General features: G+C 36.5%; 1 protein-coding gene across 7 annotated transcripts in view; it reads right to left on the bottom strand.

Annotated features, from left to right (window-relative positions):
- The window catches only part of ZNF385D (zinc finger protein 385D), a 423,031-nt gene that overhangs the window by 339,563 nt on the left and 60,734 nt on the right, over nucleotides 1-22,734 (bottom strand). Inside the window, exon 2 of one of the 7 annotated variants that reach the window (XM_040064774.1) lies at nucleotides 21,503-21,663. The exons of 5 other annotated variants lie outside the window; for them this stretch is intronic. The gene's annotated coding sequence lies outside the window, so the exon portion shown is untranslated. Of the gene's footprint in view, nucleotides 1-12,537; nucleotides 12,594-21,502; nucleotides 21,664-22,734 lie in introns of those variants that run through there. One more of the 7 variants, XM_040064783.2, reaches the window with a different exon arrangement.

Here is a 22,734-nt window from a genome sequence, read left to right as displayed (position 1 = left end):
CTCTGCCCACTTCCTGTGATTGCTTTTAAGCCCAAATCTAATAATTTCATAACTTTCTCCTTTAAAGTAGTTCAAAGACAGATAAACATGTTATTAGTTTCTTATCTTATCCACCCAGGACTATAATTGAAGGATAGTTAGCTTAGATTCAGCTAATACCAGACTGCAGCAAGTACAGAATTGAGAAGATAATCCCAACTGCAGAACTTCAAGTGAAACCAATATAATCGTGAGCTTCCACGATTAAAACTGAGCAGAAATGGCACAGGTGAAGAAATACGCTGAGTATTGTAAACCTAATTTACTATTCAAGGAATGCAAAATGTTACACCAACTTAGCATTTTGATGAGACCTTTATATACCATATAAATCTTTAAAGTGCTTGTTCACCCAGACCTAGTGAATAAATGAAGGTCCAGACAAAGAATCTAATCTATATTTTGAGTGACAAAATTACTGCAGCCTTAAATATGATGGTCTCTATTTGGTATCTAATTGACAAATCAATCAACCTAGAGACAAAAAAAGATTATTGCAGCTACACAAGAAAATGGGTCTTTAATGCCAGATCCAGAAAAGTTTCAGTGTCTAAAATAAGTCTAAACAATTCCCCAGATCTGAGTTTGATTAGAAGAAAATGTTGCAAGTCATTCTTAAAATAGCTTCAAATTACTTAAACTTCATCAGCTTAACATTTTTTGCCAGTTCTCCCAAGGATTTAAAGACAATTATTACCTTTAAATCAAATCACAAAGACAAATGTATCTAAAGAAGCAAATCTAAAGTCTATCAATACTCAAATCAGTTTCAATCTCAGTTTTCAGATTTGCTTGCTTTCTAATTAGCATTATGTTCTTTTATGCTAACTAAACCCCATCTCATTTAAGAAAGTAGAGACTCAAGTCTGAGAGGACCTCTGCACTTGCTGTAGATTTAAACCTTGCTCAACTAGATGTGTCAGTAATATTTCAGCTTCTGTGTACAGTCAACTCTTATCTAGGATTGTAGCTATTGAAAGCAAGAGATAAGAAAGCAGGCTAAATAATTCATTCCAAAGCAAAAGACATTGCAAGACTGTAGAAACTTAGAAGAAAAATCTGATGTTTTTCAAGGGCAGACCTATAGCTTATTTCTCCTAACTGAAGGAGGAGGTTTCTCCTGAGGAAGATGCATCTATCAACCTCTTTGCCCTTCTGGACTTTGCTGGAGATACTGTTCACTCCAAAGATTCATCAGTCTAAAATATTTTTAAATTAGTAAATTCAGTCTTTAATCAAAGCAGCATAGAGATTAAAATGTTATCACAATAAAATTACTTTTACTGAATTGGTCTAGAGGCCAGTAACAGTTCAGTAATCCTGGTTTATATACATGTACCTGAATATATATACATATACACATATATAAAATATAACCTATTGCATTGAAAGCATTCCCCACTAGAGAGCAGTATGAATTTAAAATTATGATAACAATATATCTCTAGACCTGTAGTGCTAGCCATATAGGCATAAGATTACCATAACAAAACAGATTTTTCAACCAAGACATAACATTTTGTAAGCAAATATAATCTAGTAAATTAAACGTATGTTATGGGCATGCAAGCCTCATTTCTTTTTAAACATTCACACACATAAGCTGGCAGCTTATAAAATGTATTAGCATGTTATTACATCCTTCTAATATTCCAGTCAAAATAGGCTAATCCATTAACTTCTTATCTTTGGCATATAGAATCTGTCTTGCATTATAATCTCATTCCAGAAAACAAAATTACAAAATGCACACTCAAAAACAGCACAACAAAATAATAAGGGAAATTCCACCTTGGAGATAAGTGATTTGTACATCTACCACGTGCTTCCCATAGAAAAGCATGAGAAATCATTAGAGCTGCAATACATTTTTGTGTGTGTCCATGTCACTCTCAAATCTGGAAGAAGGGGATAATTTATAATCAGAGTTTAGGTATCAGCTAGGAAAACAGAAGTTTCAGAAATAATATTACACTCAACACTTTCTTTACAGTCCATCAACATTTTCTCTACAGTCCATCAACATTTTCTCTACAGATACACAGTGATTTATGAATATATAACTGCAGTGCTAAAGGACTAAAATGACATACTACAAACCTGTGCAAATCACTTGCTGTAAAGCCAGCATTACATGGCAGTACTCAAAATGATCCATTTAAGAAAATATTGAAAATGTGCAGAAAATTTTTTAAAAATGGAAACACTTTCTGATTAAAACATTCTGAGTCACTCTTATTCAATATTTTTTAATGGCCAAGTAAATAAAAATAGCAAGTGATGAAGAGGAAGATATTTGAGTATAATTTGCTGGCATACTTTTAAAAATACAATTTAGTACTCCAAATAGTATTTTTAAAGAAACAGGGGGAAAAAATACCAATTTCTTAAAATCTTGTTAACATCCACCAGTATTTAAACCAACACACATGCAGTCTAGCTCATGAAAGCAGCAGGCCTCCAGCTCATGCATGCATCATTGCATACTTCCATTTACTGGAGTAAAAATGTTTAGGCAGCAATTTTGATTGGTGAGGAAAAGAATGCTTACTTCATCCTATTGGAAAATTACATGGAATTAGATAAACTTCACTTTAAAAGCAATTTTTAATTATTATCAGTGTCTTATTAGCTTGATAATATGTGGACAGGCTTTAAACTAAATACTCTTTCACTGCCATCATATTATAGGGTTCATATTGATTGTACTGCTTACATATCTTTTAAAATGATCAGCTTTGCAGAGAACTTTTTTTTTCCCATAAAAGAAAGCTAGCTTCTCAATTTTAGGGGTCCTAATGAAGCCTGCAGAGCACTAGAAATGAGTGAACTAGGCAACCAAGATCCCAAAATTTCATGCCAATGTAAAGAGCACTCTGGATAAATGCTTCCATTTATTTTCCCTAGGGCTCTGAACTCAATTTTGGCTCAATGATGCTTACCAGTAAAATGAACTTTGCACGACATTACAGCTTTGTGAAGTAGAAAACTGTCCCATATGGGGGACATGTTTCCCATGTGGGAAACCACCACAACTACATTTGTTGTGTTTGCTGACTTAGATAACGTTGCTACTTCCTGGGGATTTCTCTTCTTAAAAGTGCTTGAAAGTAAGGGGTTAGAAATCTCATCCTTCTCTAAAACAATCCTTACCTTCTTAGCTGCAAGCCAATGGCAAACTTTCTGTTCAAGAAAACTGAAAGGAAATTTTACTCATTTGTACTACAACTAATTGTTCTGTTTCCAGACCCTCTTATTACCATAGAACTGTACCAATCACTGTAACTTTGGCTCTGTGTACATAATACTCAAATATGTTTGGTACATTCAAGAGGCCAACAGAGTACCTGAATCCCAGAGACCACTGTGTGCCCAAGTCTCTCGTATTTAATGCAGAGCTCTTGCCACCGATGGATGGCCCAGTTCAGCCTGGAGAAGAGGCAGCTTCAGGGTGACCTTAGAGAAACTCTCCAGTAACTGAAGGGGCTTACAAGAAGGCTGAAGAGAGACTTTTCACAAGGGCATGTAGTGATAGAACAAGGGAGTGCCTCAAGGTGAAGGGGGATGTATTTAGATTAGATATTAGGGTAAAAAATTCCTCATTTTAAGTGTGGTGAGGTACTGGAACAGGTTACCCCAAGAAGTAGTGAACTCCCTGGAGGGGTTCAAGTCCAAGCTGGATGAAGCTTTGCATAATTTGGCCTGGTGGAAGGTTGTCTTCCTATGGCAGGATAGTTGAAACTAGGTGATCCTTAAGGTCGCTTCCAACCCAAACCATCTTATGATTCTATTCATCTTAAAGCATATCTCCTTGTCTACTTCCCAACAGGTTGCTACAATAAATACATTCCTGTAATAGCTGAGGGGTAAAAAAGATGGACAGGGCATTAAAGACAAAATCCACTCATTATAATATTCAGGGATTTATAATATTTCTTTTCAAATCTATGAAAGAAATTAAAGCAGCAATAATCAAAGATGCAGATGTTTGCATCTCAGTTACTCATTCCCAGACTCTACTCTCTTACTAGACACTATAAATTTCACCAACAAGGCGTATTGAGAGTCATCTCACCATGAAGCAGACTAAAGCATAAACTCAGGTGTTTTGTTGTCAGAAAAAAAGTATTTGCAGATGTAGATCTCAAGTTAGATAGGCTGAATCTCACTCTGCCTGTGATAATGTGTCTCCAGACATTAAAAGGACTGAACTTTCACAGGTAATAATAATAATACTCATTTTATGAGATATTAACAGATAACAAATGTTGAGAGATACCATCTGCTTTCAAGAAACTGTTGTTAATGCAATGTTTAAAAAAGAAAAAATAGAGAGACTGATCACTTATCAATATCCTCGCTTTGCCAGTTTTCACATATTTGGGGGTTCTTACTGGCATGCTACACAAAAGGACCTCTGATAATAACTGGAACCTTATATCTTCAAACTTCATAAATTTGTTGCTGTATGTTTCAGGTGATGGGACATCACCAGCTGATGTAAGTCACTGTAGCACAGTGACTTGCATCAGGTTTCTAGGAATCTTTTCCACACTGTGAGTGGAGCTATGTGGCAGGACCCTTTCCCAAAACTGGTATCTCTGTGCTGAAGTTTTCCTGTTTATGGTATGCTCCTTGAAAATCCCGGCTGCATTGGGTATTTATGATGCCTTTACCAAAAAGCCCACGAGTGCTAACTTGTCTTTGTAACCTTTAATTGACCTCACTGAATAAAACGCTAGCTCTAGAAATGTATTCCTGGGAGAAGCCTAAAACAATCATAATTGCCATCTATTTTAAACATGGATGGTAGGGGCACGGCAGTCTGGGGGAAGGATCAGGAATACAAAAATAAAATATCCTTGGCTTCTTCCACCTCCCATTATCACTGGATGATCCCAACACTGTATCTTTCTGGTTTTGGTCACGGTTGCACCTGCTCCTGGTTTCCAGCCCAGAGTGATTTAGGTCATGAACAACCTATTTTGCACATCACGGCTGTGGCAGAGCGAACACACAAGAAAAAGGACTAAGCAGCAAAGCGGTGAAAGGTCACTCACGGTGAAAGCACTGCATCTGTGAAACACAGATCCCTCCCAAATGATATGAGTAACCTTCAGGATATGCTGCAGGACTCATCTGGGATGGATGGGTGGACATGATTTCAGTGGAAGAGCTACTTTGCGATGGGAATCTACTGGGATCTGAAATGCTTTTTAGAAACCAATTGATTTTTCAGGACCTCCTTTTTTCTGAAGCTTTCAGATTAAATTTAAATACCAAATAGCACACAATACAATAAAATTTGATGTGGAAACCTGGAAAATATATGCATTAAGTAATTTTACAGTGTAGGAAGGCCTTTCTACTATAAATTTTAGTAGCAAGAATAATCAATTTCTTCTAAAAATCAAGGAAGAGATTGTCAGGTCACATACCCAAGAGCTAAATTACTAGGCAGTGATAAAACTGCAGATAAAACTCAGTATCTCTTCTTGCCATGTACCTTATACAGCTCAGATCAAATCACATTTAAAGCAAATATTTACCAATTTTCTCTTTAAAAATTCCACACAAATTAGAGTAAAATAAGCATCTTAAAGGGGGGGGGGGGGGGGAAGAAAAGACAGGTCGAGAAACATCTTATTTTCTTGTTGATTGTTTCTCTTTATCCTACCAGCCCCTCCCAGTCTGATCACTGCTGCTAGCTGCTACACCACTTCAATCATCCATGGGAATAATAAGAAGATCATAATCATCATCATCTGAGGTGTTTTTGTGAAGTCTAAGAGGAAAATAATCTCTTAAGCAAAAACTGCATCAAGCAAAAGAAATAAAGGCAGGTTTTCCACCCATGTTTATTGCCTAGGGGGAATGAGGCAAAATGAGATTGATGTTATTTGGGGCTGGAGGTCTTTATAATTTTGTGCCTCTGTCCTAAGGAGTCCTCCTAAGAAATGCATCTCTGCAAGCTGAACCCTGTAAGAATAGATACTGATCTGTTTGAAATAGGCTCATTGTATATTTGTATACCTTAAGCAATAGCACAGAAAATAAGAGCCTGGGCTTTTGTTCTGCTTTGCCGGGAGAGCACTTAAATTTTTCAGGAAAGGCTGCATTTCAATACTGCAGCAAATGAACAAACCCCAGCCCATCTCCTGTCACAGCCACATGCACCAAGAGATCCTAAAGGAACTTATAGATGGGCTGAACAGAAAAAGTTCATCTTTTCTTGGTTCAGCAGTTCCCTCATGCCAGAAGCAACCAACAGACATCTCCTAGTCTCAAAATATACTGCAGTCAGTTTTTTAATTGCATTCTATAAAAAGAGCTAAGCACTAATCAACACCATATGTTATTCAATTAGCTAGTAATACATATCTATTTCTCAAGCCTGTGCTAACATAATGGAGCACTTCGGGTGGTTTCGAACTATTTAAAGGCCAAGTAATTAATTTGCAAACATCAGCTTCTAAAATCTGAGAAGCACTACTGTGATGACTTACAAGCCCCGAAAACTCCCTCATTTGCTTTTTATTCAATCTGTGTTCGGAAATGGTCCCTGTGAAAACAAAGATTTCTGCGTAAAATAGGGCCAGAAAAAGACACAGGTTCAGCTATGTGTGTGGTACCCAGGTCCAGAGGGATGCCCTTCCCATGCAGGTAAAGTGAGCAGTTTGCGTTTCATCACTTCCCTCTCCACCAGCAGTAAACTTGAGCACAAACCTTGTACCTGAGGCAGTAATTAACACAACAAATGGCAGAGCTAGCAAAGCTATATGGCCTCTGCCTACCAAGAAAATTTGTTGCTGTCAAGCAACCTGAAGCGCATTATTTTTTCCAGATTCTTGATTTTCACATACAGAAATTGTGTTCACAGCCTCAAAACTCCTGTCAACGGCAGTTGGAGCTGACGGAGCTCAAAAAGAAGGGACAGAAACATAGAACTGCAATTCAGGCAGTTTGTCTGCTGGACAAAGCCTTGGGTTTAGCAATACTTCTGAGAAGGAAGGCAGTCAGAAAATGTTTTAAAGGGAAGGGAAAAAACTAGAATAGGGAATTATAATCATAGAATCTTTTAGGTTGATACAGATCTTTAAGATCATCAAGTCCAGCTGTCAACCCAGCACTGCCAGGTCCACTACTGAACCACATCCCCATGTCATTTAAATACCCCCAGGAATGGCAACTCCATCAGTTTCCTGGGCAGCCTGTTCAAATGCTTGATAACCCTTTCGTTGAAGAATTTTTTCCAAATATCCAGTCTAAACCTCTGCTAGCACAACTTGAGGCCATCTATCACTTGTTACCAGGGCGAAGAGACCAATCCCCACCTAGCTACACTCTCCTGTCAGGTGTCTGCAGAGAGTGATAAGGTCCTGAGCCTCCTTTTCTCTGGGCTGAACAAACCCAGCTCCCTCAGCTGCTCCTCATCAGATCTGTGCTCCACACCCTTCACCAGCTTTATTGCCATTCTCTGGACACATTCCAGCAGCTCAATGTTTGTCTTGCAGTGAGGGACACAAAACTGAACACGGGATTCGAGATGCAGCCTCACCAGTGCCGAGCACAGGGGGACAATCCCTGCCTTGCTCCTGCTGGTCACACTATTGCTGATAAAAGAATATTACTTTTGATTTCATAGATAAAATCACCTTTTACAGTCTCTCTGGATCAACTCCCATGTGTGAAATCAGCCTACAACCTGTCATTTAGATATCCTGTATGTGCCATTTTCCACCTTAAATATCTTTAGTTTTCCCAGTACCTAAATATCCAATCAAAACTTTTATCTCAGCAGAAAGCAAGAGCATGAACAGCTGTTTGGGCATAACAAGCAACTCATTTTTGCAGACAAGAAAGTTCCATTTTTAACACTCCAATACAATCACTAACTACCACTGTATCCAAGTACGCAATTTTTAAAATTAAGTTTCAGTTAGTGTTTGTGACAAGTTTGCTGATAGGTTATCTCACTGGCACTTTTTTTTTCTTTTGGGATTAAGTATTTCAGAAATAAGCATTTTGGCAATATGCTGATGAAAATACATCTACAAAATGAAATTGGAAAAGAATTAAAAAAGCAAGGTACATGAATAAGCTCTGTGGGAATTCTGTTTAAAAAAATACACAACCGCCACTCTGGCCCCCAAAACCCAAACACTGCAGAATAAGGAATAATAATTTCTAGAAAGAGAGTTCAACCCCTAACATTTTTGGTATGCACAAAAAATTGCAGCCATTAGACATGAAATGGAATAAAATAAACTGGCAATAAATGTAGCAACAGTGAGGAAGAGGAAATTAAACACTACAAGCAAGACATACCTAAAATAAGATTTTTTTTGTTTGTTTTCAGTTCAGTAGAAATGCCAAATATTTGTGGGGGTTTCCTCTTTTTTTTTAATCTAAGCAATTTTAGAAATTATTATTTGTTGGCTTTTGAAAGAGAATTTCCAAAGGTTTTCAGAGTTTTATGGTTTGAATTTTCAAACCTTCTAAGGTCCTAGTAAATAGTAATATTTACCACATATAAAAAAAATATCCAAAAGACAATCTCTTCCTCCATTTTGTTACACTTTTGTTTTAGGGAATTGCTGTGTGGATATTTTTAAACAAAAGACCTTGAAAAAACAGGAACCATAGAAGACCAAAAGAGAGCAATTTTACTGCTTCAATCACTTACCCTTTGGAATATATTTCTAAATCAAACAAGAACTTCTACTTTTGCCTTTCTCTAAATGCATTTCTAAAAACACCCCTGTTAAAAAAAAAAAAAAAAAAAACACCAAAACACACCACAACCACAACCTTGAGGAAAAGGTCTTATGTTTGAATATTATCATTTGTACTTTCACAGCAGGAACCATTTTTTTCAGATTATCTGCTCATTATAAAGCATTCAGATAGTTCTGGCAGCATCTACAAGTATAGGGACTTTTTTTTTTATTATGTTATTGCTTCATTACACCCAGTGGGCCATTTAGTGTTGAATTTAATGGAGAGCAGATCATTTTCCAAGCAATGCAAACACATCAAGGTGAAAGTCTGTTGTGTTTGGAAAGGTTAGCAGATGTTTTTGCAAGTGCTTGTGAAAGTTATTGCTGTTTACCTTACTCTTGAACCTTTGGATTGCATTTTCTTTAAATACTGCATTCACCCCTGCATTCATGGTAATATGAACATAATTTCTGCTAGTTTACAGCATGTGGTTTTTTGGGTAGCTGTAACAATTTTAGCTGAAAAGTATAAACATATTGTGTGGACCTTAAAAAAGCACATTCTCAACGATGGCTTGACAGACAATGCTTTGCTATTGTCTCCACAGCTGATATAACGTTTCTGCATGTCAACTATACATTTATCTGAACGTCTTCATCAATACTAGGGATCCAAAAATAACGTCTAGCAAATCAGACTATCTTGGACATGTTAAAAAAATCTGAAAGACAAACTGTGGGACCCAGACCTATTCATGTTTCGTTGGGATGACAGAGTCCCAGAGCAGCAGCTAAAATCTTTTGTTACAGTCACACAGGGCCAACGCAGAGCTTCGCTTATGCCCCTGGGGAATTATTTTAACACAAGGACTATCTGTCTGTGTCACATTTCTAATAACCTTTTCATCAGAGTCCCCAGATGTAATCCATTTATAGAAACGCTTATGCATCAAAAATAAAAATGTGCAAAAGGAATCTAATTACTGAATACAGAAAGTGGGATGATTTATTTTTTATTTAGGATATATTCAGGTGATTCACTATTAGTGAATGTAAATATGTTTTCAAGGCATGACTGCTATAATCCCACAGGGTGAGTGAATGTGCCAGTGTAGGTTCAGGAAAATGCATCATAAAATATCAGGACCTAAGAGGACTTCCTGGGCAATGAGGTATTTATTGCACTAGCTTTTTCCTTGCATTACTTTCCCACGAGGGTAATTCACTCCTCGGTTGAATTGTATGGAAAATGAAGGCAGGGCATATATTAGGGAGAATTTTCTTCTATTTTTTTTATAAGGCACACATACGAAAATAGCTTTTAAGATAAATGTAAGAGGAGAGTTTGAAATTATTTCTGTGTTTATTGACACAAAATCTCTGAAATACATTACCTGTTTGGAATTTGGACATACATAGTTCCAAAATAAAAGTATGGAAATGCAGGAGAACCTGGACAAACTAGAGAACGCAAGCCCATACCTCCCCTCCAAAGCTGGAACTGCTGCTTCACTTTGCTTAAAGTGAAAGCTGACTTTAAAAGTCAGCCCCTGTTTGAAATTACTGACTGCACAACATGGTCCAGGAGTATCTTCCAAAGCTCAGAGAGGCCCAGGACCTTATTGAACACATTAATCAATGACTGTGCCTTACTAATGTTAAAATACACGAAAAGCTTCTAAAATAGGAAAGCTTTTCCCAGTTTTGCAGAAATCTGTATATTTTTATGCATCTTTTCCATGCCAAATTGTGTTGGACCAGCACCTTCAGGATTCTACCACCATGGTGTTTTGTTGTTGTTGTTGTTGGGGTTTTTTCAGGGTTTTTGGTTTTTTTTTTTTTTCTGGGCTTTATACAGCATGCATTGCTAATAATTAAAAAGCATCAATGGTTCTTTTCTGAAACATCCTCCAATGATTGGATGTATTTCTGAAAAATAATCACAGAAAGCAGGGGAATAACACCACATGCACACACACAGAAAGTAAAATAGCTGATGCATTCCAGCTTTCTCTGGGAGACCTTCAGCACTTCTCTGCAGCAAGTGTTCATAGCACAAGACCATGAGCACTTTGCTCAGCCACTGTGATCTGCAAAAACGACTGCTGCTGAGTGTGCAAAAATCTTTCTAGCTCTGCTGGCCATCTGCAAAAATCTCTGAACCTGTCGGGTAAGGCTGAAAATGTTGAAAAGCCCTGAGAAGTCATGCATGGTAGAATTCAAAGCCTGGGAAGATCTATGAAGTTTCTTCCTTCAGGCATGCTGATTCAGATGAAGCAGCTTATAAACTCTATTATACATAGAACAAGTTTATAAAAATCCCTGGGATTTGCTCAACCACTTATTTTTTCAGAATGATAACTCAACTTTGCATTAAAACATTTGTTAGCAGTAAAAGTCATTTTAGACTACTGATAAAATATATATTAAATTTTCAAGATTAACTAATTTTGAAAAAAAATTTTATGGCAAAAGGTTAGAATACTTGACAAAATATTAAAGTGCCTGATGTTTCAAGGTTTTTTTCTCAAAATTACCTTCTCCAATTAACCTCATAATCTAAAACACTGCTGGTCACTGGATATGTACATAACGTTGATCTAAATGTACCTTTTAGAGAAGTTAGAGACAAGTTAAATACAGTGGTGGTAGTGACTTTTAGCTATTGACAGAGTTTTACAACATGCTGTTCTTCCCACTAAAAACCCAGACACCTAACTGGATCAGTTTTCCTGAAATGGCTCTCTCTCTCTCTCTCTCTCTATATATAAATACGTACACACACATACACACTACACAGATGCAAGTCAGGTTGACACCCACTGAAGTCAGTGGCATTACACTGGCATAAAAACAGTGCAAGAAAAGCAGAATCAGATCCCCATTTTCCTTTTAACTAATGGAAATTCATAGTAATTTCAGCATCTCAGCAGTCACCATAATTTCTCCTGTTCTTTCTATGTATTATAGAAACTGTCACTTTTTAAATTTATGGTATCTTTTACACCTTGGGTTAAAGAACACTTAAAGCACTTTCAGTATTTTATATACCTGTACTCTAGAAGAATAGAAATGAGATTCCTTTATTAATTTAGACACAGACTACCAGAATATTCACACTAGCGGTCTCAGTGAACTTTAATGGAATTACCTGCATGAATAAAAAAATGATATGACAAAAATCAGAAAAGGGAAACCTTTAATGATTAAAAAGTACAACAATTACAATAGCTAATACTTCATTGTTGAGTGCATGACTCACAAAGCTACAATTCATTAAACTAATAGTCAATGTAATTGTGACCAATTGGAAAAGATCTGTAAGCTAATAGCATCCAAACAATGTCAAATTACTACTTCAATTGTAAACCTATGTATTTCTTCCCTGAAAAGTTTCTTTGACAGAAGAAAAGCTCTTGAATTATGGGCAACCAAGTTAAAAAAAAAATCACCTCTCAATACACATTCATTTACTTTGCTTCATTTTAATGGCAATCCATTTGAAATCCTTGACACATTTTCATTTTGTTTGTCACAGAGGCATATGAAGAGTGAACACTGCAGTAAGCAAAGCCATCAGAACCACAGCCTAAAACCAAACAACTGAACAAGTGACCTTCCCCAAAGCCACTGCACACAAGGGACTACTGCATCCTATCCCTCATTTCCCTAGTATAGACAAAATCATAATTATTTTACTTAGCACTATTTAAATGCAGCCAAACAATGCCATTTGTAATAAACTTTAACTGACAGGAAGAAAATGGGAATGGCTTACCTCACAGTACAGCAGTGTCACCCACCTCAGCATGCCCTGCTCCTACAGCAAACACATCTGGAACAAACACGCATTCACTGTCATCAACCGCTTTTCACAAATCACTCTTATTGATCACTACACTTATCACTCTTCATTGACTGAACTTCATTCCACATTACCGATTTTTTGCTGCTTCGGCAAATTCTGAAACTTTCATCACAAGGAGAATCCATACACAAACCAAAGCAGCAATCATCTGTACTGGATACTTCTTATATCAAGCATTTCTGCAGGGGTCTTCATTTATTTAAGAATTAATCAAAGTGAGAACAGTTTTTCAAATTTCCTTGCTCAAACTTAAACCTTAATGAGAAATATGAGCAACAGCCTCTGAGCTCTACAACCCAAGCAACACTAACTCACTACATTTCAAATTTTATTCTGTACAAAAGTGTAATGACTGCCAGATGACAGATGTGCCAATGTCATGGGCTGGACATCATGTGACTGGTATGTGAATGGCACACGCCAGGCATGTGCTTGACACATTTTTGCCACGTGATTACCATTTGATGGCCACCTGGTGCGTGCTTGATTACAGCCAGTACCACAATCACCTACTAATAGGTGTTATGGTAGGAAACAGAGCAGCTACCACTCTTCCTCTGTCACCACATGAACCACCAAGAGAGATACAAGAAGGCAGATGGGTCTCCTCTGAGGGTAAGCTGACTAGAAGCACAAGTGTCCCAGTGGCGAAATATGAAATTTTCATAGGGTTAGCCAACACCCAAATTATGAGTAAGTTTCACAGTGGCACAATATTTTCTCACATCTGTGAACATAGCACAGGATTTTCTTCTCCTGAGAGAACATTTTTTGACCATGTGATAAGGTGACAAATTATGCCCCAAGAGCCTTTTATTCTGCCTGCAGGAGCCTTCTGCTCACCAGAGAGATAAAAACCAGCAACCTCAACAAAATGTACAATCAAAGATGGTAAATTCTAGCATAAAGCAACATAATGAAACCAAGATATTCCAACTCTGAGCTTTCCTCTCATGCTGAGTTTGCAGAGTTCATCGTTCAAATATGAGCCTTTGGGCTCCACTAATTTACAGGAGTAATGAAAGAAGCAAACTACCTGAAGGAAGCCATTTGCTAATGTTACCTACTTCCATAAACAGTCACATTTCTGAGCACGTACACAAGAGCTTTCTGTTTTCACAATACGGAACAAGAACCCACTCTAATAGCTCATCAGTGAAGAAAAAAAAATTAAAAAGGGGGGAGATACAGAGATAATAGAGAGAGATAGACAAGTATATATACTTACATATACATGCAATTAGTATACTCTGTTGATTGTTTTAGCTTAACTTACCTGCGTAGTTCTGCGATTTCTAAAATAAGCAATCACTGTATAATAATTAAAGTCCTATTCCATCACAAAAACATGATTAGTTAAGGGAAACATGCAAGTATTTTCAGCAGTCAAATGGACTTTTAAAAAACTGTTGACCTGACACGGTTGGCCATTTTGTGGCATTAAGTTCAATCATAAATGTGAAATTACCAGATTAATAAATTTATCCAAATGTATTCATACGATACAATACATTTTCTAAATCTGCTAAAGACATCTGAAATCAATGTATTGCTACTCTATTATGTGCTAAGCACAATCTTCTGCATTGCTGAAAGTATACTTTGTTCTTTCAATTATTCCATTAATTAACCAGTATTTGTTTAATGCTTTGAACTTGTAATATTTTCCAAAGCAGCTGAATGTTATTACCAAACAGTGTGGGACAGATTTTGCAGGCTGCAGGTAGATGTATATTTCCAGACATTTAAGAATTACCCAATGAGTGGGAAGTTAGTTGCATTTGAGTAATAGATTGAGTACAGGTACTTGTCAGGAAATGCTTTTCCGTGAGAATTATGGCTCAAAATTTAAAAACCATGTTATTTATTTCTTCTAGACTCTTTCCCTGGCTTTGTTTCACTGGTTAAATTCAGGAAAATATTGTATCATGTTTGGGATGGACTGAATTTTTACGACGTTTCTTTAGCCCAACCGAGGGACAATTATATTCACCTCGGCAAGCACAGAGAACGTAGAAAACCTGAGTGGCTTGCACAGGAACCAGAGTTAAGATCAGGATTTTCCTAGCTCAGGCAGCCCTTTGAAAAAGACAATCCTAACATCTGAAGACTAAAACCAGTGCACAGAGCGAGTAACCAAAACTCCTGCTGGAACAAATCGGTGTCCGGCTGCACGACAGGAATGGCGATCTGTGGCGCCCATGTGTGTCAGTCCTTCCCCACCATGCACCACTGCTGCCCTGGGCAGAGCTGAGCGCAGATGAATCATTCCCTGACCTCTTCGTCATTTCCATGGTGCGCTGAACTCTGCTCACAGTGGTGCCAGTGTCATCCACCAGAGAACAACGCACGCTCCCACACATACACAGAGTATAACCTAGCAATAACAATGCCATCAGGAGCTTCCCCAATCCAAATTACTTTAGGCCTTCAATAGAAATAAAGTTACTTTTATAAATGAATGCTTATTGTTTGTACTCTAGTAAAGAAGTTGAATTAGGCTCATTTTAACTGTATTTGTATGCAGTATTTCCAGTGTGTGTGGTCTGAACTCCGCATAGATCAATATCACCAGTGAACTTAGCATGATCTTGTAAAAAATAGCATCTCTGCTCACTTCTAGAGAGCCTGTTTCAAATACTGTTACACGACAGAAGTGGATGACATGCAGGTTTCCTAGCAAAGGCATAAAGCCCAAATCTCCTGGGAAAGGGTGAGAAGAGAGGGACAGGGATTTAAAGCAGCAGGTGGATAGTCTGACATGCCAGCTTCCTAACTCTTGGGTTTTTGTAACAGAAATGCAGTTCACAGGCAATGACTGAGGAACAAAGGCACTTTTTCAACAGCTTACCATCTCCAAAAATTTATGTAATTTTTCACCTAGAATTCAGTAACCAAATTTTACTGGCTATGTGAAAATCTCCAACCAGATCACAGGGGAAAAGCCCAGAACTAGTAAACATCAACCCTTTTCAGAAACTGAAACTCAGGACTTCAGGGTCCACCATGTATTTATCTTTCATTTTTATGGGTTCACATCCTTAGAGTTTTTATTTGATTTGCATAGTCTTTCAATTAATAACATAAAAAAGATAAGGAAATCCTAATAAATTCAGTCCAGTTCACGAACCTTGTTAAACTTGTGCTTGCCTTAATTCATGTTGAAACGCAATTCACTTGTTCTAATATTTCATTATCAAAGTCCTTAATGAACTTGCTCTGCAATCCAGCAATTTGATTTAAAACATACTAAATCCACACTACTGGCTGCCAAAAAGAAACAAAATAAATTTAAGTCATATTGTTCAGATGTTAAAGACAGCCAATATACCTTAGTAAACATCAATTCTTCTATATCAACAATAGCAATCAGAACACTCATTTTATGCATCTTCATGATCACAAAGAGTATTCTAGCAGGAACTTTCAAGGACAGATATTTCATCCTCTGCCTTGGCATTGTAGATTTAAGGATCATGACAAGCAAGGGGCCCTTTTCTGTACTTTTAGAAGGCATCTCTAGCAATTATTTACCAACCAATCAAAAAAACAAGAATGGTTCTTCTCTCAAATCCTTAATTCAAATGAAATCGTATTAAATCTGTGACAAAAGTAAACTATAAAAATAAGAGAAAATTACTAAACCTCTGGAATGTTTAACAGCGTATCACAGTACAATCCTGCAGCTAGAGATCAGACATGAGTTCTCCTGCAACCAAGAGTGTATTTGGTTGTTTTATTCAAGTTCCCTACTATTTTACTGAAAATAAAATGGTTACTTGAGACATAGGTCTGGGTTGCATTGTTCCTCTTTCCGGCAATTACTCACAGCTCTTCCTCTTTTTGAGAGAACATGAAGTGATATTAAAGCAGGAATATTGATCCACAGAGTACAATATTACCCATGTTCCCATAAAACACATTCACATAAGGAGTATAAAATTTGTACTAGCACAATATTTCCTGAAGTGTGCTATACCCCACACCTTTTTGGAAAAACTGGTGATTGCATGTAACATTTAATCAAAGATCCACTCTACTGTAAAACATCAATTTCTCTTCAATTTTCCACTTAGCAATTCAAAAACTCTTTTGAATGTCAATGCTGGCAATTTTCATGCTGGTTACAACTTGGTCAGAATTTAAAAAAAAAAAAAAAAAATCATTAGCATATTAATAACTCAGCGCCTCTAAGGAATACTTAGTTGGTCCTACACCAGGAAAAAAAAAAAAAAAATCTTCTTTTTCAGCCCTATTCTTAATTACAATGTAATTATAATTTACCACAATTTCCTAGTTTCTTTCATTTCAGTTTGTGGAGGAGGATTTCACAATGAGCAGCATGCAGTACTGTCATAGTTCTAAGGAGTGCATCTCACTGAGAAATGTTCACACCCATTAAGGTGAATAAAGAAAAGCAGACAACATACACATGCAAGTAAGAAAGTGGAAATTTTCTAAACAGAACTCTAAGAAAAAGTTACATGGGCAAAATTGAGCCCCCTGTAATAAAATACAGCTAAGTATTGATAAGCTTTGGTAATATATTATAATCAGATTATTCATCAAATTGCATGCAGTATCTCTTTTTTTTTTTTTTTTTTCCTTAGCAAAGTTTTAGACATGAAGAAAAAGAGCACTTACATCCATATTTTTGCATAAAACATTTTTTGTTCACACACACACTCATGTGTGCCACTTGTCACAAGAAAATGAAAGGCATGTTCACAATCAAGGTTTGTCATTGCTCAGGTTTGCTGTTTTCTGCTATTAAGAAATGCATCAACAAGATTACATCTAATAGAAGAAAGCAGATATTTAGGATTAATAATGGTGGTTTCAATGTCTATTTTTTTATTTGAAGGAACTACATCCAAATGCAGAATTTTGTAGAAAACTTCTAACAAGGCAGATTTTAACGTATCACTTCTCTTTTCTTTTTGATCCTTATGAAGTATTTTTTAATAATTTGCAGATCTTCTGCATTTATACATGTTTTCTAGAAGAGAAACAAGGTGTTCAAAGGACACTTTCAGCATAGACAACATTCCACCTGTCACCAATGTTTAGGGAGCAGTATACTGCATCTGTTCCAGCAGTGAACTCATAAATTCAGCTGATATTTGGAGTACAAAATATTCAGATGCTTGCTGAAGTTGCTCACATTCTTCATGACTTTACCCAATGTTATGTTCCTGTAATCATGAAATTTGTGCAGTTTACGTAACAAAATGCACCTGTCATGGACTTGTGACTCACCTTAATACCTCATCTTTACCTTGCAAGAAACTGAACTGCTTCTTGCAAACTTGCTCAGCAAGGAAAAATTTAAATACTAAGCACAAATGTATATTCTTGTTTTTCACAAAACCTAAGAAAACCAGTCTTGAAAAAGAGAAAAGGTCAGGAAAAAGGCACTGAATTAGGGAATCAGACACTGAATTAATCTCCCCATTTAAATAAACACTATGCTCTTTTGCTTCAGTAATTGACCTAATACACATAGGAAAAATTAACAACTGGAGAGAAAGGAACCCCAGTTTCACATGCCCTTTTTACAGTGGGACATTGAAATGAGGACTTTGAAAACACAAGACCTTGTTCCCAAAGCACTTAGTGCAGACTCTGAAGCCTACAACGGGACTGGCATTTTTGAAACAGGTGCTTGTCTGAAGCAAGGAATCGTCTCCAGCTAAGACAGGCAGTCCAGGCACAGCAAAACCATTCAGGTGTGCACTGCAGGGGGATTTAGAACAGTTTACATACTGGTACTAGTCTTTTAATAAGGTTCATATCCTTTGTTCTGAACCCTCGATACTTGTAAAGGATTCTGGATCTTGGCCCTAGAGGATCTTCAGCACATCCCTGCATCAACAGCAAAAGCAGGCTTGAAAGGAAGTAAGTAAACCTGTGAGGAGTTAGTTCCCCATAGTGATTTGCTTTGCCATCACATAGGAGGCACAAGCAAGTTTCAATCAGCCTCATTCTGTATGGAGAGAATATTTACACAGTGAAAATATAGTAAGTGATATTCATAACACTACAACAATCCCATGTCTGTGATTTAATCTGAGAACTCCTTAGAAAGAACACAACAAAATGCTCCTTTGCTTGCAGAAAAATAAGTAGTTGGGCTGAGCTTTTCCACTAAACAAACTTGCTTATATTCCATTAGCTCTCCTTATCACCACAACTTGTCTAAATATTACAAGGAAACAGATGCCTGCATTTTCATTTCCGTTCTTCACTCTTATGTCCATAAATAATAGTGGAGAAAAAATATTGGAGTCAGGATGAATTTGACCCATATGCAAGACTCTTAGGGTACAAACACCACAAGATTGTTTGCTGCCTGCTGACAGCAAAGCCCTGGAATGGTTAAAAAACCCAACCAAACAAAACAACAAACACAGAAACAAACAAAAAAAAACAGCCAATGAACAACAACAACAAAAAAACCCAAACAATCCAGCAGTCTGAGTTCTCAGTTTTCTTTGAGAATTCAATGAGGGCAGCTAAATTGTAAGAAAACTAGGAAAGGACCAACACAAAGTCTGCCTAAAAAGCTAGGACTGAGCAAACTGTGGGAAATTGTAGAGTTACAGGCAATCTAATTTAATTTCAATTTGTGGAAAAATATCAAATAATTAAGCTTTGTACCTAAAATGTATCAAGAGGATGAAAAAAACCTAACATGAAAGTGTCAAAAACAGTCATGTAAAGACACCTCAGCTCCTCTTTTGGCAAGGTAAAGGGCCTTAGGGAAAGGAAAGCATACACTAACTCTCAAAGTCATTTGACACAATTTTACATTATTTTTCCCAAGCAAATTTTGTAAAAAAATACTCTAAGTGAAACTTCTAGGAGAAGAGGGCTTAAGTTATGAGAAAACTGACCAAGCTGTAACTGTCAGTGATTTCTACCAAATGAGAAATATGTATTAACAGGCTGTAATGGGATGTGCCCTCTGTCCAATATTTTTCATTAGTTTCATTAAGAATTGGATGATAGAATGCAGCATAAACTGGCAGATTAATTAAGAATGAAGGGACAGAAAGCACAGTAGAGGAAAAGATTAAATTCAAAATTAAATTGACATGGTGAAGAAAGGTCCCGTTAAGAAGATCCCATAAGACAGGAATATTAATCATCATCCATACAAATACAAGATGAGGAAAAACAAGTTAGGTTGAAGTTTTAGGGCAAAAACTATAAAAGTTGGAATAGTTCAGAAGCTGAACGTGTAATTAGCATACTAAATGAAACAATTATAGTATTTCAGACAATGCCAAAGATGAAAGGCTAAACCACAGCCAAGAAGAAAACTTTTTCTGTTGTTAGTTGCTAAGAAAGAGCATTTTGCCCTTCTCTGAGGACAGAGACTATGTTTGTAGGAATTCCTCACAGTGTAAGCACTTTTTCTTCTATTTCTGCTCTAGCTGAGGGTCACTTAAGTCTCCTTGCTTCAAGATTCTGCCAGAGATTACTAGAATTGGACTGTATTATGGGTTATATCTTGAATACATCTAGTTTTATAAATGCCTCCTACCATACTATTAAGGCTATGCGTTCATGCTTGAGACATCCAAAACAGATTTATCTCCCTTTTCTCTTTGGCAGTCAGTCATTCAAAAAATATACAGCATCAATCAAAAAATCCTTCATATTTCCTTGTTAAGTTTTTGTGAAAAATGAGCTTAGCCTTGCACTGAAAACAGAAAGAATTTGGAAAACAAGAACTCATTCACAGAATGTATGGAAGCTAAATCTCTCCAAACAGTTATATTTAATTTAGAACAGTTACACAGAAACAGTCATGAAGCAAGTTAAATTTGACAAGGAAGGACAAATAAAATAACAAAAGAAAATTAAAGAGAAAAAGCACAAAGAAATTCCAACAAAAACCAAAATACCAAAACCTTCCACCCACCTAAAAAGTTTTTAATACCTGCAGAAAGGTATTTCCTTTTGTATAATATTTCTGGTTTTTTAAGGGCTTGCCTCAGCAAAGAAGTATCACTTTTCTTCTGCATCTTAATAGGACATGCTTTCACCACAGCTGGGTATAAAAATCATATACAGGCATTTGGCAGTGATACAGATTTTGGAATGTATAAAGTCTCAGCATCAGCTCCAGCACCAGGATGGGATGAAGAACAAAAGAAAAGAGCAAGCAGCAGCAAACACCAAACAAGCATACAAAACAAACAAAGCATTGTAAAAACAATGTAAAATAAAGTAAAAACCAACCAACCAAATAATTTATAAAAAAAGCATAAGACATGAGAGTGACAGGTAATGTGGCTACTGCACACCAGGCCTGCAGACTTCCCATTTCTCTAGTGTGTATTATAGTACTCTGTGAAAGGAGCACCATGCTTGAACAATAAATAAATAAATTTAAAAAAAAAAAAAAAAAAAAAAAAAAAAAACAAAAAAAAAACCACCAGATATTATGTTTAAATTTAAACTGACAGCTCTGTGACTGGTCTATATATATATATATATATATTTTTTAGTACTTACTTGTAGGTTTTCTGGGTCATATTTTGGTGACTATCTCTATACTTGCCCAAAAGTTTTAGTGTTGTGAACATAATTAAAACCAAAGTTAAAAAAATTGGAAAGTAAAGGTGGTTTGCTTTGCTTTGGGTTACCCAAACCCAACCTTTAAAAGGTATTTCTCTCCAACACATAAAAAAATCCTGAGATTTCAAAATATTGCTTCTTTATTGTATTCTGAATCTGAGGAGAGCTATTCAAGAAATAAATAAAATTTATTTTCCCAGAAACCAATTAGTAAGAACAAAAGCTACGCCAGTCTTATGTTCCACCAGAACAGTGAATATAGAGGAAATCTGACAGAGAAACATACTGCAGCACGTGAATAAATCTGCTACTCCTCATCAGGGCAGTGAATCCAATACAACTGGCAGTCAAAGTAGATGTCATATGAAGCCAGCTGTCAGAGGTATTTGATCATGAGTTTCTCTAGGCAGCAACAATTCCAATCAGCTGTGTGATGTACAAAAAACCCTGGGAAAATGATCAAATGAGTGAGTGAAAATTTATTTGCAAAAACAAACAAAAAAAATTTAAAACCAACAAAACAAACAAAAAAACCCCAAAACAAAAGAAACAAACAAACAAAATTCTGACTACTGAAAAACCTGTTACAGTTTGCAGGTGTACATATCCTATCAACCTGTGCAAGGAAGCAGTACTACAGAAGTGCATAAAATTAAAATATGAGCCAGTGTGCATTTTGCTTCATCTAGAGATTCATAATGCACTTGCTACAGTACACAGTTATAATTACAATTTTGCTTGCTGACAGAATCTCTTAAGACAAGAACTATATTCATACACTTCAGCAGGACTAATTTCAATGCCTAGAATAAGGCTGAGGCGTCATCATGCCTGAGCACACTAGCTGAAATTTTAAGACTCTTCCAATGAAGCGCCAGTGAATCCAAAACAGAAGCAAGAATAAAATCTCTCAGGCACTACAGAGTTCCTACTTAGCCTTTGAAATTCCTTTTTCAAGAAATTCTTAACAACATCATGCACAATGTGTTTTCTTTTTCCCCTTTCACTCCCCAACATTTGTCAGTATTTTTAAAAATGAGACCTTGAAACTATTCCTGGTACACTTGGCAATGCAGGCAGATACACATCCTTTTGCACAGAATGAATAAACACACTGCTTATTACTACTTTTGCTTTCTGTATGGATGAGTTCTAAGCTGGGGGGAGTGGGCTTCTGATGAAGAAAGAGGTAGTTCAAATATGAATTGCATTTGATAATTTCAAAATTAACTGTTAAGAAATCTTTCTCTTAGGCATGGAGCCTAATTTTTAACTTCAACTCTTTCTAACTCACATAGAGAGTGATCCAATGGTCCTCAATGCGAAATGGACACTCTACCACTGATCTGGTAATTTAAAAGAGGCCCATTCACATGGTTCATTCAGCACCATTCATTTAAATAGAACAAAACCACAGTATTCTCAAAGTGACTTACGGGAATAAAGCTCCACCTCTGACAGCTAGACAGCTCCTTCGAAAATTTTTTTTTTCTTTTTTCAGTAGGAACAATTTCAATA

The sequence above is a fragment of the Hirundo rustica genome, chromosome 1, assembly GCF_015227805.2.
Source record: "Hirundo rustica isolate bHirRus1 chromosome 1, bHirRus1.pri.v3, whole genome shotgun sequence".
In the NCBI taxonomy this organism is placed as follows: Eukaryota; Metazoa; Chordata; class Aves; order Passeriformes; family Hirundinidae; genus Hirundo; species Hirundo rustica.
This window is presented reverse-complemented; position numbering and strand designations above follow the sequence as displayed.